A 16,327-nucleotide genomic window follows, 5' to 3' on the forward strand; every position below is an offset into this window, starting at 1 on the left:
GTTGTGTCTCACTGTGGATTTGATTTGCACTTCCCTAATAACTGGTGATGTTGAACCCCTTTTTGTGAGCATATTTTATCTCTTCTTTGGAGAAATACCTATTCAAGTTATTTTGAATCAGGTTTTTTTGTTGTTGTTGGTTTTAGGAGTTCTCTATATATTCTGGGTATTAATCCTTTATCAGAGATACGATTAGCAAATATTTTCTCCCATTCTGTGAGTTCCTTTTTTTTTTTAAGAGATGGAAAGTCATTGAGGGTTTTTTTTAAGTTTATTTATTTTGAGACAAGAGAGTGAAAGTGGGGGATGGGCAGGGGGTGGAGGGGTGGGGAGAGAGTCCCAAGCAGGCTCTGCACCACCAGAGCAGAGCCCAAAGCAGGTCTCAAACTCATGAACCTCAAGATCATGACCTGAGCCATAGTCAGATGCTTAACCAACTAATCCACCCAGGTGCCCCTATGAGTTACCTTCTTACTCTGATGATAGTGTCTTTTGATACAGAATATTTTTAAATTTTCATGAAGTCCAATTTCTCCAATTTTCCTTTTGTCACTGTGCCTTTGATATCATATCAGAAATCATTGCCAAATCTGATGTCATGAAACTTTTGTCCTATTTTCTTCTAGAAATTTTATTGTTTTAGGTCTTATTTTGGTCCTTGACCCATTTTTGAATTAATGTGGATATTCAGTTTTCCCAGCACCATTTATTGAACAGACTATCCCTTCCCCATTGAATGGACTTGGCATTCTTGTCAAAAATTATTTGAACATATATGTGAGGGTTTATTTCTGCAGTCCCTATTTTATTCTGTTTAGTCAATATATCTGTCTTAATGCCAGTACTACACTGTTTTGATGAGCTTTGCTATGTATGAAAAAGAAATCATTGGAATTTTTTGGGACTGAATTGAATCTGTAGATTACTTTGGGTAGTATTGACACTTTAATTTCCATTTATTTATGTCTTCTTTAATTTCTTTCAGTAAGGTTTTATACTTTTCATTGTGCAAGTTTTTCACCTCTTTGGCTAATTTCTAAGTATTTTATTCTTTTTAATGCTACAGAATATCATCATCTTTTAAATCTATTGAGACTCCATTTGTGGCCTAGCATCATCTGGAAAACGTCCAATGTGTACTTGTGAAGAATGTGTATTCTGTTATTGTTAAGTTAACCATTCTGTGTATGTCTATTAGATCTAGTTGGCTTATTGTGTTCTTTAAATCCTCTATTTCATTACTTGTATTCTGATTGCTTTATCCACATTGTGAGTGGGGTATTGATGTCTGCAACTATTATTGTGGAACTGTCTATTTTGCCCTCCCATTCTGTCTATTTTTGCTTCATATATTTTAATGGTCTGTCACTAGGTACATGAATGTTTATAATTATTATATATTCTTGCTGTATTGAAAGTTTAATTAATATATATTGTCCTCCTTTGTCTCTTATAAACTTTTTTGATTAAAGTCTGTTTTGTCTGATATTATTAAAGCTACTTTTGCTCTCTTTTGATTACTATTTGCATGGAATATCTTTTTCCATCCCTGCACTTTCAACCTCTTTGTGTCTTTGGACCTCATATGAGTCTCTTGCATGTGTTTTTATCCATTCTGCCAATCTCTGTCTTTCGATTGGAGAGTTTATCCATTTACATTTAAAGTAATTACTGATGAGGAGGGACATACTTCTGTCACTTGCTATTTGATTTCTACATACCCAGTAGCTTATTTTTGTTCCTCATTTCCTACATAACTGTTTTCTTTTTTTAGTTGACTTTTTGTAGTGAAATGTTTACATTCCTTCCTCATTTCTTTTGTGTATATTCTATAACTATTTTCATTGTGGGTATGCTGGAGATTACATTTAACATCCAAAAATTATAACACTATAATTTGAATTTATATCAGCTTAACTTCAATAACATACAAAAACTATTCTCCTTTGCAGTTCTGTTCCCTCTTCCTTTTGGTTGTTGATGTCACAAAATTATTTCTTTATACTTTGTGTGCCCTAAAACATAAACTAATGATTTTTAAAAATCGTCTTTTTTTTAAATGTATTTAATGTTTATCTATTTTTGAGAGAGAGACACACACAGAGTGCGAGTGGGGGAAGGGCAGAGAGAGAGAGGGACACACAGAATCTGAAGCAGGCTCCAGGCTCTAAGCTGTCAGCACAGAGCCTGATGCAGGGCTTGAACCCATGAACTGGGAGATCATGAGCTGAGCCCAAGTCACGTGCTTGACCAGCTGAGCCACCCAGGCGCCCCAAAATATATTAGTCTTTTAAATTATATAGACAATATGATTTAGACTTACAAACCAATGTTAAAGTAATACTAACTTTTACATTAATAACAAATTTTCTTTAAATATATTAGTTTCTTAAATCATATGGAAAACAAAAAGTGCAATTACAAACCATTGTTATAATAATAGTAACTTTTATAATCTTGCATGTGTTTACCTTTGTTGAGATCTTTATTTTTCTGTATGGCTTTGAGTTACTGTCTACTGTCCTTTCATTTCACTCTGCAGGACTCTGTTAACCATTTCTTGACAAGTATGTCTGGTGGTCACAAATTCCCTCAGCTTTTGTTTATATGGAAATGTATTAATTTCTCTCTCCCTTTTTTTTTTTTCTTTCTCACTTCTGAAGGACAATTGTTTCAGATATAGTATTCTTGGTGGATTTTTTTTTTTCATTTAGCATTTTAAATATATCCACCCACTGCCTTTTGGCTTCCAAAGTTTTTGATGAGAAATCTGCTGATAATTTTATTGGGGATCCCTTATATATGAAGATTCACTTCTATCTTGGTTCTTTCAAGATTCTTTTGTCTTTGCCTTCTGAAAGTTTGACTACCATGTGGGTTGGTGTGGGTTTCTTTGAGCTTATACTTAGAATTCATTGAGCTTTGGGGACATTTATATTTATGTTTTTCATCAAATTTGGGAAGTTTACAGCCAGAATTTATTCAAATATTCCCACTGCCCCTTTCTCTATTCTCCTTCTAGGACTACCACAATGCATATATTTTTCTGTTTGATAATATCCTGCAGGTCCTTTAGGTTTTGCTCACATTTCTTCAGTTATTTTTTTTTCTCGTCCTCATACCCATAATTTTCATTGTCCCATCTTCAAATTTGCTAATTCTTTATTCTGTTTACTGAAGTCTCTCTCTGAAGCCCTCTAGTGAATTTTCAATTTCAGTTATTGCAGTTTTCAGCTCTAGAATCTTTTCTTGTTTTCTTTTTAGGTTTCTATCTCTTTGTTGGTGTTTCCCTTTTGTTCATGTATCATTTTATTTACTTTACATCTTCCTTTAGTTTGTAGGAGGATTCTCACACAGAGAGTTGTGACACTAAGGCTTTTCTTTTCAGGAAGCAATTTTATTCCTGCAGGCACCACTCAGTTGGGTTCATACCCAAATAACTGAGCCCCAAATGCCACGTGGCGAGTTTTTAATATATTTTTTACTTCTTTGTCTCCCATAACACACAAACATGCAGTCTGATTAAGTGGTCTCATGTTACAAGGTCGTGAGGGATGTTGTCACCTACTGGGATAGCCAGGTTGCCTTGAGGGTTTTTTTTTTTTTTTTTCCTTAGGAGGACCCTACCACAAGTTCTCTGGACGTATTTAAGACAATTGTTTTGAAGATATTTCCAGTATATCTATCTTTTTTAAAAAAATGTTTATTTATTTATTTTGATGGGGTGGCAGAGAGAGGGAGAAAGAGAATCCCAAGGAGAATCCACATTGTCAGCGCAGAGCTGGACATGGGACTTGATCTCATGACTGTGAGATCATCACCTGAGCCCAAATGAGTACTTAGATGCTTAACCAACTGAGCCACCGAGGCTACCTTTTTCAAGGACAATTTCTATTAACTTTTTTCGGTTGAATGGGCCATATTTTCCGATTTCTTTGCATATCATTTGATTTTTTTTGTGGAACACTGATCATTTGAACGTAATAGTGTGCTAATACTGGAAGTTAGAGCCTCCCCCTTCCCGAGGGCAGGCTGATTTTTGTTATTTTTATTGTTTTTGTTTATTATTTTTAAAATATTAATAGGTTGCCTCTATGGTGAAGATCAGCCTAAGGTGTAAATTTAAGGTCTCCTCAGGTGTTTTTAGAGCCTTTCTGTGGGCATGTACAATCACCTTCTTATTTTCCACATATACGCAGTTGCTTTTTTTATGTTCTAGTCTTTAATATCTGGCTCCCCAAAGGGGATGAAACGAAAAAAGAATGGGGGGAAATGGCAGTGGCCCTTTAAATCTGCCAGAAGTCACTTCAGTTGAGGTTTGTAACAGTGAAAGGAATTGCAACAATAATGGCTACCCACCTCTCTGCCAGAACTTCTGTGATTATAATTGGCAATCAGTGACCAGAGTACAGATATTTTGAGGACAAGCTTCTGGCTTCTGCAAGCTCCAAATAAGCTGCTACAAGAACACATGCCCACCTGTCTGCCACGTGGCTGGGGATAGGAGATGCGCAGCTACTACTGTGCTAAGAGCTGAAATTAACTGAAATTCACCACAATTTACCATCCACATCTTTCCTTCTAAGTTGCAAGCCTTCTTAGGACTCAAAAATTCCAAAATAGTTACCTTAGACAGATTTTGCCAGTGTAATTCTTGTCTAAATTGAGGAGACTGATTTCTGATGCTTCTGAAGCTACCATCTTCCCAGAAGCAGGACTCTGGCCTTTAAGCTGACTAGTTTTTTTCCCTCAACAAAGAGTTCTTATCCTTTATCCTATGACCTAACAATCTTGCTTAACTAAATGAGGTTTTCATTGTGTGTGAAGAGAGAAGGCAAACCTTTTTTATCTTGGTTTTAAATTTTTATCCCCAGCCCATACCTGTCTCCTGAACTCCATATTTCTCTATCCAGCTCTCTATTTAGTCTCAACTCTTGGGTGTATCAAATATATGTCAATCTTAACATGTTCTAATCCGTGCCCCTGAACTTTTCTCCAAAATTTATCCTTCCCGTATTATCACCATATCATTGGCAACTCCATCCTTCCAGTTGTTCAGGCCAAAACCTTTCGTCTTATCCTGACTCATCTTTCTTTTCTTTTTGATTTTTTTAAAAATTTTTATTCAGTTTTGAGAGACAGAGAGCATGAGTGAGGGGCGGGCAGAGAGAGAGGGGAGACAGAATCCGAAGCAGGCTCCAGGCTACAAGCTGTCAGCACAGAGCCCGATGCAGGGCTCAAACCCATAAACCGTGAGATCATGACCTGAGCCGAAGTCTGCCACTCAGCCAACTGAGCCACCCAGGTGCCCCTCATCTTTCTTTTCTATCCCACATCTATGGGTCAGGAAATTCAGTTGGCTGGATCTTCCTAGCATATCTAGAATCTGATTACTTCTTACATTACATTACATCATCACCCACCTGAGTCACTGAAGTCTCCTCTCTGTTCTTCCTGCAGTTTATCCCTCCTGCAGCACAAGAGGGACCTTAAAAAAAATGAAATATCATGTCCCTTCTCTGTTCAAACCCTCCAATGGTCTCCCATTTAAATTAGAGTAGAAGCCAAACACTTAAAAGACCCTACAAAGCCCTATATGATCTACTTCTCTGTTACTCCTGCAACCTCATCTACTATGACCTTCCCCTTGGATTGCTCTGATCCAGTCATTCTGAACTTCATGCTCCTCCTTGAGCAAGACAGACAGGATTCTGCTGTAGCGTCTTTGCACTTGCTGATCCCTCTGTAATGCATGACTGATTCCCACTCTTCCTGATCTTTGCTCAAATTGCACCTCAGTGAGAACTACTCTGACAGCTCCATTCAAAATAATCACCTGCTCTGCTCCTGACTTCCTTAGTTTACTATATCTCTTCCCATAGCACTTTCACTTTCTAATGTATTCTATTATTTATTTATTATGTTTATTATTTACTGCCTGTCTCTTCTATCCACCTTAATTCTTTCCTCTTGTGCCATGATATATAACTTTTCTTAAAAATAAATAACTGCACAAAAGGATGCCATATTTTCACTGGCAAAGCTTAGGTCACTAAACTCTGGGATCTGAATGCAAGGTCACTTTAAATAATCTGTATGGAGAAGTGGTTCCCCAAAAATGGAATGCTGAATTCTGTTACTAGGATGAGAGATGCTGGCTAAGCAAAACTCACAGATGTTCACTTGCTGAGTCAGACTAGCATACCCAGACGAATTTTGAAAAAGCCTGTAAGAGGGGCCATATGTGTCCTCACATATAAAGTGAAAGATGGAACCACTAACATCCTAACTTTCTGGTAATGATGTGTTACAAATGTATTGGCTTACTTATTTTAATCCTTATGAAGTCTGATTTTACTTTCAGTTTCTATGCCATTTTTGAATAGGAACTTCTCAAGGTACAAGGTAGTACAGCCTGAAGAATTCTCCAGCCTAAAGAGTCTGGAGGTGGTAGGTTTTGGGGACAGTAACAGACTTCCTTAGGCCACAAGTAACAGAAAACCCTACTCAAACAGCATTAAACATATAAGAACCTTTTTTAGGGCTCCAGTTCCATTTCTCTAACATTCTCTTTGCATACCCCCCCCCCATATGAGTAACAGATTTTGTATCGGTTTTGGTTAAAACAAAAGGATACACTAGATGTAAAATTCTAGGATCAGATCTCCAAGATAGAAGAAGGAATCAAAGTGAAGAGATGATTTGGCCAAGAAATCTCCAATGAGTTCTTGTTGTGCTGTGACTTTCCCTTCTTCCCGTTTGAGGGAAGCTGCAGCCAGGCTATTTCCCTACTATCACACCTACAGGCTACCAGAGTTCAGCTGGGGAACTTGGTAAGTATGTCAGTGCACTTGGGGAACTTTCTGGACTGTCATCTGTCTCCCATCTGGGAGAGACAGGATGCAGACACTGAGGCGGGCAAGCCAGCTGTGTGCTGCTGTGGAGTTGGTCAGCATACACAGAGGGTCAGTTCATAGGACAAATTTGAGTTTCCTGTTGGTATGGGCGATGCAGGAGGGAGAGTCCTCTTGGGTCCAGTCCAGTAAAGCTGGCTGAAAGGAGAACAAGATCCTCTCAGCAAGAAGCTGGAGGTGAATGTCAGATTTGTAGAGGCCAGGGAAGGAGTCACAGTACATCTGCCTTTGACTTTCCCAATACAAAACTTCCTGTAGACTTAGCCCGCCTTTGATAACTTCATTTTAGAGTAGATCAAAACACATTAGCTACAAGCTCCAGCTCCCTCCTCCAAAGACCTCTGAATGCAATTTTAAGCCTCTGCAGCCCATTGGTTAGAACTAGCCCATGGCTTCATCTAACTGCTAGACAGACTGGAGAATATAGGGGACCAAATGGAATATTTAGTAGGTCATACTCTCTCTGCTATCTAAGGCCATAATGTCATCCAGCATTCTACAAATATTTATTGGGCATATACTATGATAACTGGTACAAGGCACTGGGAAAACGTGTTAAAGAAATAGTTCTAGGGGCGCCTGGGTGGCGCAGTCGGTTAAGCGTCCGACTTCAGCCAGGTCACGATCTCGCGCGGTCCGTGAGTTCGAGCCCGGCGCCAGGCTCTGGGCTGATGGCTCAGAGCCTGGAGCCTGTTTCCGATTCTGTGTCTCCCTCTCTCTCTGCCCCTCCCCCGTTCATGCTCTGTCTTTCTCTTTCCCAAAAATAAATAAACGTTGAAAAAAAAAAGAAACAGTTCCATACAACAGAGTTTTGAGAGTGTTGTAGCTTTGGAAGTATGTCAGGCAAAGTCAGGAGAGTGCAGTATCCAGCGTGCTGGATACTGTTTATGGCCTGTTTATGAACCCTTCTAAGATACTGCCTGAGGAGGGGGTGTTGCATAAGGTCCTGTATATGTAGGTAGGAATGATCATGAAAAAAAAAGGAAAATAAATGCAAATGTGACCTTATTTATAGAAACAGGTGGGGGAAATTTGAGGACATTGGAAATATATCTACATATTCTAAAATTTTGAACGTTGGCGGGGCGCCTGGGTGGCGCAGTGGGTTAAGCGTCCGACTTCAGCTCAGGTCACGATCTTGCAGTCCGTGAGGCGAGCCCCGCGTCGGGCTCTGGGCTGATGGCTCAGAGCCTGGAGCCTGCTTCCGATTCTGTGTCTCCTTCTCTCTCTGCCCCTCCCCCCTTCATGCTCTGTCTCTCTCTGTCTCAAAAATAAATAAATGTTAAAAAAAAATTTTTTTTTTTAAATTTTGAATGTTGGCAACACATAGTTGGGAAGGGATTACCATATTATCCATTATAATGTGAATGTCAGATTTGTAGAGGCTGAGGAAGGAGTCACAGTACATCTGCCTTTGACTTTCCCAATATAAAACTTCCTGTAGACTTAGCCCTGCCTTTGATAACTTCATTTTAGAGCAGATCAAAACACATTAGCCCCAAGCTCCACCTCCTTCCTGAGAAAAAACAAAAACAAAAACAAAAACTTGTGCTGTTAAAAGAGTTACATCTGAATCCCCTTTAAGATTTGGAGGGATTCCTCCTTTCCTGGAAATACTGCTTAAGAAAACTGTCTCCATTTTATGCTATTTAAATTGTCTACCCAGAGAAATGGCTCTCAACTATCTGCCTCATCATTTACCTCTCTACCCCTTTCTTTCCCTTAAGGTTCTTCCACAATTGACATTGGGCTGTCTTTATTGGCTCCTTGTATTGGCCCCATATTTTCTTTTCTCTCTGCAAAATATACTAACTAATGCTAAATACTCACAGTTCTAGTACGGTACCCACTTTTATACCAACCCCCTGGGCAATACTCACCAAGCAGTAAATGGACTGTTACAGGTTGAATGACATCCCATAAAAATAAAAAAAGATCCGTTAAAGTCCTAACTCCCAGGACCTCAGAATGAGACCTTATTTGGAGGTGAAGTCTTCAGAGCTATTCAAGTTAAAATGAGGTCATTAGGGCAGGCTCCAATCCATTATCCCTGGTGTTCTTATGAAACAGAGGAATTTGGATACAGAGATAGACATACACAGAGAGAAGACACGTAAAGACAAAGAATTGGAGTGATGCCTCTACAAGCCAAGGAATACCAAAGATTTCCAGCAAACTATGTAAAGCTAGGAAGAGACAAGAAAAAAATATACCTTCTACAGGCTTCATAGAAAACATGGCCTACTGATACCTTGAATTCAGACTTCTAGCCTTAAGAGTTGTGAGACAGTAGCTTTGTACTAAGTGATCCCAGTTTGTGGTAGTTTGTTATCTCAGCAATAGAAAGCTAATGCAGTCTGTGTATGTCAATGACAGTTATATTAATTATCATAATAATGTTATTTAAGTAAATATATATAAATATATTTAAGTAAATATATATAAACATATAATGTTATTTAAGTAAATATATATATTTGAATTCAAATATATATTTGATATAATTCAAATATATTTGAAATTTATATTTATATATATTTCAAATATATATGTCCAAATATATATTTGAAATATATATCAAAGAATTAATGTAAAAAGAAGCTATTGTTTCTAAGATTTAAGTTGAATGCTTTGGAAAGACTGGATAGGAGTGAGTCAATGTGAGGGGCACCTGGCTGGCTCAGTTGGTAAGGTAAAGCATGCAACTCTTGTCTTGGAGATGTGAGTTTAAGTTCCACTTTGGGTGTGGAGACTATTTAATTTAAAAAAAACAAAAACAAAAAACCAAGAAGTGAGCCTATGTGAGGTTCAGCACTCAGATTACTTTGAAAGTATTTCTCCTTTAAAGAAATAAAAACTGGACCTCTTTCATGATGCTTGGTGTCATTCGTGCAAGAAAAATGCTAATCCAAACAAATGCCTTGAACCTACAAAAAAGATTGACAAATACACATTTATGTGTTTTAAGTTAAAATATTTGAGAAATGTGGGGCACCGGGGTGGCTCAGTCGGTTAAGTGTCCGACTTTGGCTCAGGTCATGATCTCACGGTTTGTGAGTTTGAGCCCCACATAGGGCTCTGTGCTCATAGCTCAAAGCCTGGAGACTGCTTCAGATTCTGTGTCTCCCTCTCTGCCCCTTCCCCCACTCACATTCTGTCTTTTTCTCAAAAATAAATAAGCATTAAAAAAAACCATTTGAACGATGTGTGTATTATTTTTAAGTAATTCTCCATCTTGACTCTGGGTTAATTAATCATTTACATGCAGAGTACATGAGTAAGAGGGCTTCTACTGTATTGTGGTAGCTTGGAACTAGTTATGAATTTGAAATGTGGTTCAATGAGCTGTACGTCTTGTACAAGCTACTAAATTTTTCTAAGTTTTAGTTGCCTCACTCAAAATGATAATAATAATACTAATGCGCTGCAAGTGTTGTGAAATTAAATGATATAATATATTTAGTGTCAAGCAGTATTAACTATTTTTCTGTTGAAAGTGAGAGAAAACCTTATCTATTATGACTTTAACAAAAATAATATGTATCAGCTTGTGACAGAAAATAACAAAATTCTTTTTATTTTACATTTATTTATTTTTGTGAGACAGAGCACAAGTGGGGGAGAGGCAGAGAGAAAGGAGACACAGAATCCTAAGCAGGCACCAGGCTCAGAGCTGTCAGCACAGAGCCCCACATGGGCCTCAAACTCACAAACCACGAGATCATGCATGACCTGAGCCAAAGTCAAATGCTTAACCAAATGAGCCACTCTGGCACCCTGACAATAACAAAATTCTAAAGGTAGCATTGGCTCCAGGCACAGCTGGACTCAAGTCTGCAAGTAAAGTCTCAGGACCTGGTTTCTCTGTCTATGTCCATCAGCTTCTTATCACTGTCTTTGGACAGAATCTCTCTGATGGCCACAATAGGCATTTTTTCATATCCTCCCAAGTTCAAGACTAGTGGCTGGCAAATAGTGGCTGTTTTTCTCTCAGAGTCCCATAGAGCCCTTCATTCTGAATAGATTATATATTTATCTCTGGGTCACTCACTATCCCAGAGAAATGCAATGATGTGATGTGATGTGATGTGATGTGATGTGATGTGATGTGATGTGATGTGATGTGATGTGACATGATTTGGGAGGTCTAGGTCCTACACTTCACACATAGCAGTGGACTGAGTAGGAAAAGGGAGCTCTCTAAAGAGAAACTAGATGAGTATCAAAAGTAGGGGGAATGGATTTGGGGCAGGTAGAAACACTGAATGCTCATAACACTAGCTCTGAGGATAATTCCTACTCCACAAATAGCATTTGCTACCTCCTTTCAGTGCCTTTCACTCCCAGCCCTTTGCTTGGACTTTCCTTAGACACTTTGGGCTCTGATGACAGTGCTGATTTCATTAGGGCAGATGCTCCTGCCATACCCCAGCTCCACTTTTCCATCTACTTTCAAATTTGTGACTGTGAACCCAACCAGTCTGTCAGACCAGTGTGGCAAATCTCCCTTGGCCTAGTTCTAGCCTCCAACTGCCTGGCACTGTATTTAGTCATTAAAACCTTATCAGATCATCATTCCCACCCACTACCCCAGTTAAAGCCTATTTCAAGTTCCAAGTTTGCCCTTCAATTCTAGTACAGTAGGATGTAATAAAGTCTTAATTTCTTCATGATTGTCATGACTTTGCACATTTAACTCTTATTCTTGCTCTTTTTCTTAACTCATATCTTAATTTTGATTTAAGCCACATATGGAAATGTATCCCTCTCCTTTCCCTTGCATTTGAAAACTGGATTTTGTCTATCACTTTTTCTATAAGTGTTTGCAGTAGATGTCTGTCCAGTATTCATAATTAGCTATAAATAGAATACTGTGGTAGAAACTACTAACCAACCCCAGTATCCATTCTCCTGCTTTTGGTGCCACAAATTTTACCTGGGCACATGCTTCCAAGAACAGACTATATTACCTAGCCTCCTTTACATAATAATCATGAGATTAGGTTCTAATTGGAAGTATGTGAACTGAAGTGATTCACACAATTTCCAGGTAATTTCCTAAAAGGACAAAGGTGTTCCCTCAACTGCTCATTTTCCCTTCCCTTTTAGATGGAATATAGATCCAGTACACATGGTGGCATGGTCTTTTGATTGTGTGGAAGAGAGCAACATTCTAGGACAGAGATGACACACTTTTTCTGTAAAGGGTTAGATATTAACTATTTTCAGCTTTATGAGCCATACAAACTCTGCTCAACCCTGTTCCAGGGTGAAAGCAACCATGAACAATATGTAAAGGAATGGATGTGACTGTATTCTTATAAAACTGTATTTATAAAAGCCAGCAGTAAGCCAAATTTGGCCCATATGCCATTGTTTGCTGACCTTTGATTCAGAACACAGTGAGGCAACAACATTAAAAAAGCCCGTATCTCCAAAACTCTCAAGTTTTGTATGGTAGAGGAAAATTAACTGTATTTCTACAGAAAGAGTTACCTTTTGTTAAGCCATTGTATTTTGGGGAATAGTTGTTTTAGCAGAAATATCTTTGTATTTTTTAATACCATGAAGCCAGCATTTTTTAACTTAGAATATGACAAATATTCTCTCATTCTTTCTCCTTTATTCTTTCTATCTCTCTCTCCTCACAGGCCCTTTTCTCTCTGGTTATAAATTTACTTGCATTGTAAAAATTATTTTATGAATCCTAAATTGTTCTCAGCTCATTCTTTCATTTTTTACCAGCAAAAATTTTTCCTTACTTACATGTATTTCTGCTGTACTGAAGTTTGGCTTCTACCTCTGTCTCTGCTGCAACTGAAGATCACATTGCCACTGAGATCTTCTCCAACTTCACTCTACTGAAACTGTAAGGGTTAAATTGTAGTGTAGGGCTAACCTGCAGTCTTGAGAAATAACAGCTTTGTTTTGACACTGTAGGTTAAGAGATAACAGCTTTGTCCTATCAATCAAGGGAACAAAAGTTCAAGGAAAATCAACTGGATTAGTGTTTGATTGGATTGGGGCAAGGGCATGTCTGAACTGTTTCCACCCCCATCTGGGAACTATTTCTTTGTTCTGTTCCCAGGTGATGATAAGGCGATGTGGTCGGCTATAAAAACTCTGTACCCCGGCTGTTCCAGGCCGCACTCTGGTCAAGAGTGCTGGTCCTGATCAGTCGGCCTTGCCTCTCATTGCAATAAACTTTGTTGTGACTGTCACTGGTGCCCGTAGCATTCTGTTTCAGGAGTCGCGTGGATGCAACAAAACCTTCCATTGTATTTATCACGATGATCATCTTCTACAATCTTTACTGCCAAATCCTCCTCTTTCATGCTTTCATGAAACTGTCCCTCCTTAGCTTCTGTAACAATAGTATATTCTTAAATCTTTCTCTACATTTATCTCTGGCCAATTCAGCATAGCTAATCTTAGCAGTTATTCATCTGCTACCTAGGTCTTCATGTAGATAATTTTGCTAGTGGCACCCTTGGTTCTCTTTCAGTTGATCCTAGAGTCCTACAAAATCCCGAGGCTTTCATCATGCACCATGTTCTAATGACTTCCAAATATGTAACTCTAGGTTTAATTGTTCTCTGAAGTTCTAAACCCTTTACACCCAACTGCTTATCTTATTCCAGATGATTTTCTAAATCCATCATCTATTGTATCTCCTTGTATCTATTAGAATTCTTCCATTCAAAAGAATTTACCCTCAGGGCACTTGGGTGGCTCAGTTGGTTGAGTGTCCAACTTCAGCTCAGGTCATGATCTCATGATTTGTGAGTTCCAGCCCCGCATCAGGCTTTGCACTGATAGCACAGAGCCTGCTTTGGATTCTCTGTCTCCCAGTCTCTCTGCCCCGCCCCCGCTCAAGCGCGCACGCTCGCGCACACGTTCGCTCTCTCTTTCCTTCTCTCTCTTTCTCAAAAAACAAATAAACATTTAAAAAACAAACAACAACAAAAAAGAATTTACCCTCATCAGCTACTTGGGTACCCTGAAATGAAGTATGTACAGAAAAAGCAGGTGAATGTTTTATTTATTCCTATTCTAATTCAGAATGCGGTTCTGGTGCTCTAACAACCACCAAAAGAGAGTTCCTAGGTAGCACTATGTACATCAAAAGAAGAAATCAACCAATTAAAAAGGTAACCTACAGAATGGAAAAAATATCTGTAAAGCATGTATCTAATAAGAGGTTAATATAAAAAATATATGAGCGGGGCGCCTGGGTGGCGCAGTCGGTTAAGCGTCCGACTTCAGCCAGGTCACGATCTCATGGTCCGTGAGTTCGAGCCCCGCGTCAGGCTCTGGGCTGATGGCTCAGAGCCTGGAGCCTGTTTCCGATTCTGTGCCCCCCTCTCTCTCTGCCCCTCCCCTGTTCATGCTCTGTCTCTCTCTGTCCCAAAAATAAATAAACGTTGAAAAAAAAATAAAAATAAAAATAAAAAATATATGAGGAACTCATACAACTCAATAGCAAAAAAGAAATAATCCAATCAAACATAGACAAAGAATTTGAATAGACATTTTTTTTTACCAAAGAAAACATACAAATAGCCAATAAGTACATGAAAAGGTGCTCAACATCATTAATCATCAGGGAAATGGAAATCAAGCCACAAAGCACTCCTGTTAGAGTTATTATCATCAAAAACACAGGGGATAACAAATGTTGGTGAGGATATGGACAAAAGAGAACCCTTGTGCAATGTTGATAAAAATATATATTGGTATAGCACTAGGGAAAACAGTATGAAGTTTCCACAAAAAAATAAAAAATATAACTACCATATGACCTGTTGCAGTATGATTCACAGTAGCCAAGGCATGGAAACAACCTAAGTGTCCACTGACAGATGAAAGGATAAATAAATATACATATTTATATTTATATTTAATTATATATATAAAATTATCATATGTACATGTAATTATCGTATGTATATAATTATTTAGCCATAAGAAAGAAAGAAATCTTGCCATTTGCAACAACATGGATGGATTTTGAAGGCATCATGTTAAGTGAAATAAGTCAGAGACAAAGACAAATACTGCAGTATCTATCACTTATATGTGGAATCTAAGAAGGCCAAACTATTCCAGAGAGTGGAATAGTGGTTGCCAGGGGCTGGGGAGTGGAGGTAATGGGACAATATGGGTATAAACTTCATGTTTTAAATGAATAAGTTCTGGGTATCTAATGATCAGCATAGTACCTATACCTAACTATAACCATGACTTATTATTTATTTATTTATTTACTTTTTTTTAGGAAATGTTTTTTAAATATGAAATTTATTGTCAAATTGGCACTTGTACCCCAATGTTTATAGCAGCAATTTCAACAACAGCCAAATTATGGAAAGAGCCTAAATGTTCATCAACTGATGAATGGATAAAGAAATTGTGGTTTATATACATAATGGAATACTATGTAACTGTAACTTATTAACTTAACTCTATTATATACTTAAGATTGCTAAAGAGAGCAGATCTTAAATGTACACACACACACACACACACACACACACACACACAAGGGTAATTATGCGATGTGATGAGAGGGTTAACTAACCTTATTGTGGTAATCATTTTACAATATATATGAAGACCAAATCATCATATTGTATATCTTAAACTTACACAATGTAATATGTCAATTACATTTCAAGAAAATGGAAAAAACATTTCAAGTATCACTATGAACTTATAGATTTTATGTTTTTAATATAATTTATTGTCAAATTGGCTAACATACAGTGTGTAAAGTGTACACTTGCTTTTGGGGGTAGATTCCCATGGTTCATTGCTTACATACAATGCTCAGTGCTCATCCCAAGTGCCTTCCTCAATGCCCATCACCCATTTTCCCCTCTCCCCCACCCCCCTATCAACCTTCAGTTTGTTCTCTGTGCTTAAGAGTCTCTTACGGTTTGCCTCTCTCCTTCTCTGTTTGTAACTATTTTTTTCTCCTTCCCTTTCCCCATGGTCTTCTGTTAATTTTCTCAAGGTCCACATATGAGCATAAACATATAATATATGTCTTTCTTTGACTGACTTATTTCACTTAGCATAATACCTTCCAGTTCCATCCACATTGCCGCAAATGGCATGATTTCACTCTTATTACCAAGTAGTTTTCCACTGTATATATAAACCACATCTTCCTTATCCATTCGTCAGTTGATGGACATTTAGGCTCTTTCCATAATTGGATATTGTTGAAAACACTGCTATAAACATTGGGATGCATGTGCCCCTTTGCATTAGCACTCCTGTAACCCTTGGGTAAATTCCTAGTAGTACTATTGCTGGGTCATAGGGTACTTCTATTTTTAATTTTTTGAAGAACCTCCACACTGTTTTCCAGAGTGACTGCACCAGTTTGCATTCCCACCAACAGCACA

At 38.2% G+C, this 16,327-nt stretch overlaps 1 protein-coding gene across 1 annotated transcript in view; it reads right to left on the bottom strand.

The window, feature by feature from the left end:
- The window catches only part of BLVRA (biliverdin reductase A), a 64,890-nt gene extending 54,366 nt beyond the window's left edge, over window positions 1–10,524 (bottom strand). The window contains exon 1 of the mRNA XM_043588495.1: window positions 10,520–10,524. The gene's annotated coding sequence lies outside the window, so the exon portion shown is untranslated. The remainder of the gene's footprint in view (window positions 1–10,519) is intronic.
- Between the last annotated feature and the right edge of the window lie 5,803 nt (window positions 10,525–16,327).

Source organism: Prionailurus bengalensis, chromosome A2 (assembly GCF_016509475.1).
Source record: "Prionailurus bengalensis isolate Pbe53 chromosome A2, Fcat_Pben_1.1_paternal_pri, whole genome shotgun sequence".
Classification (NCBI taxonomy): Eukaryota; Metazoa; Chordata; class Mammalia; order Carnivora; family Felidae; genus Prionailurus; species Prionailurus bengalensis.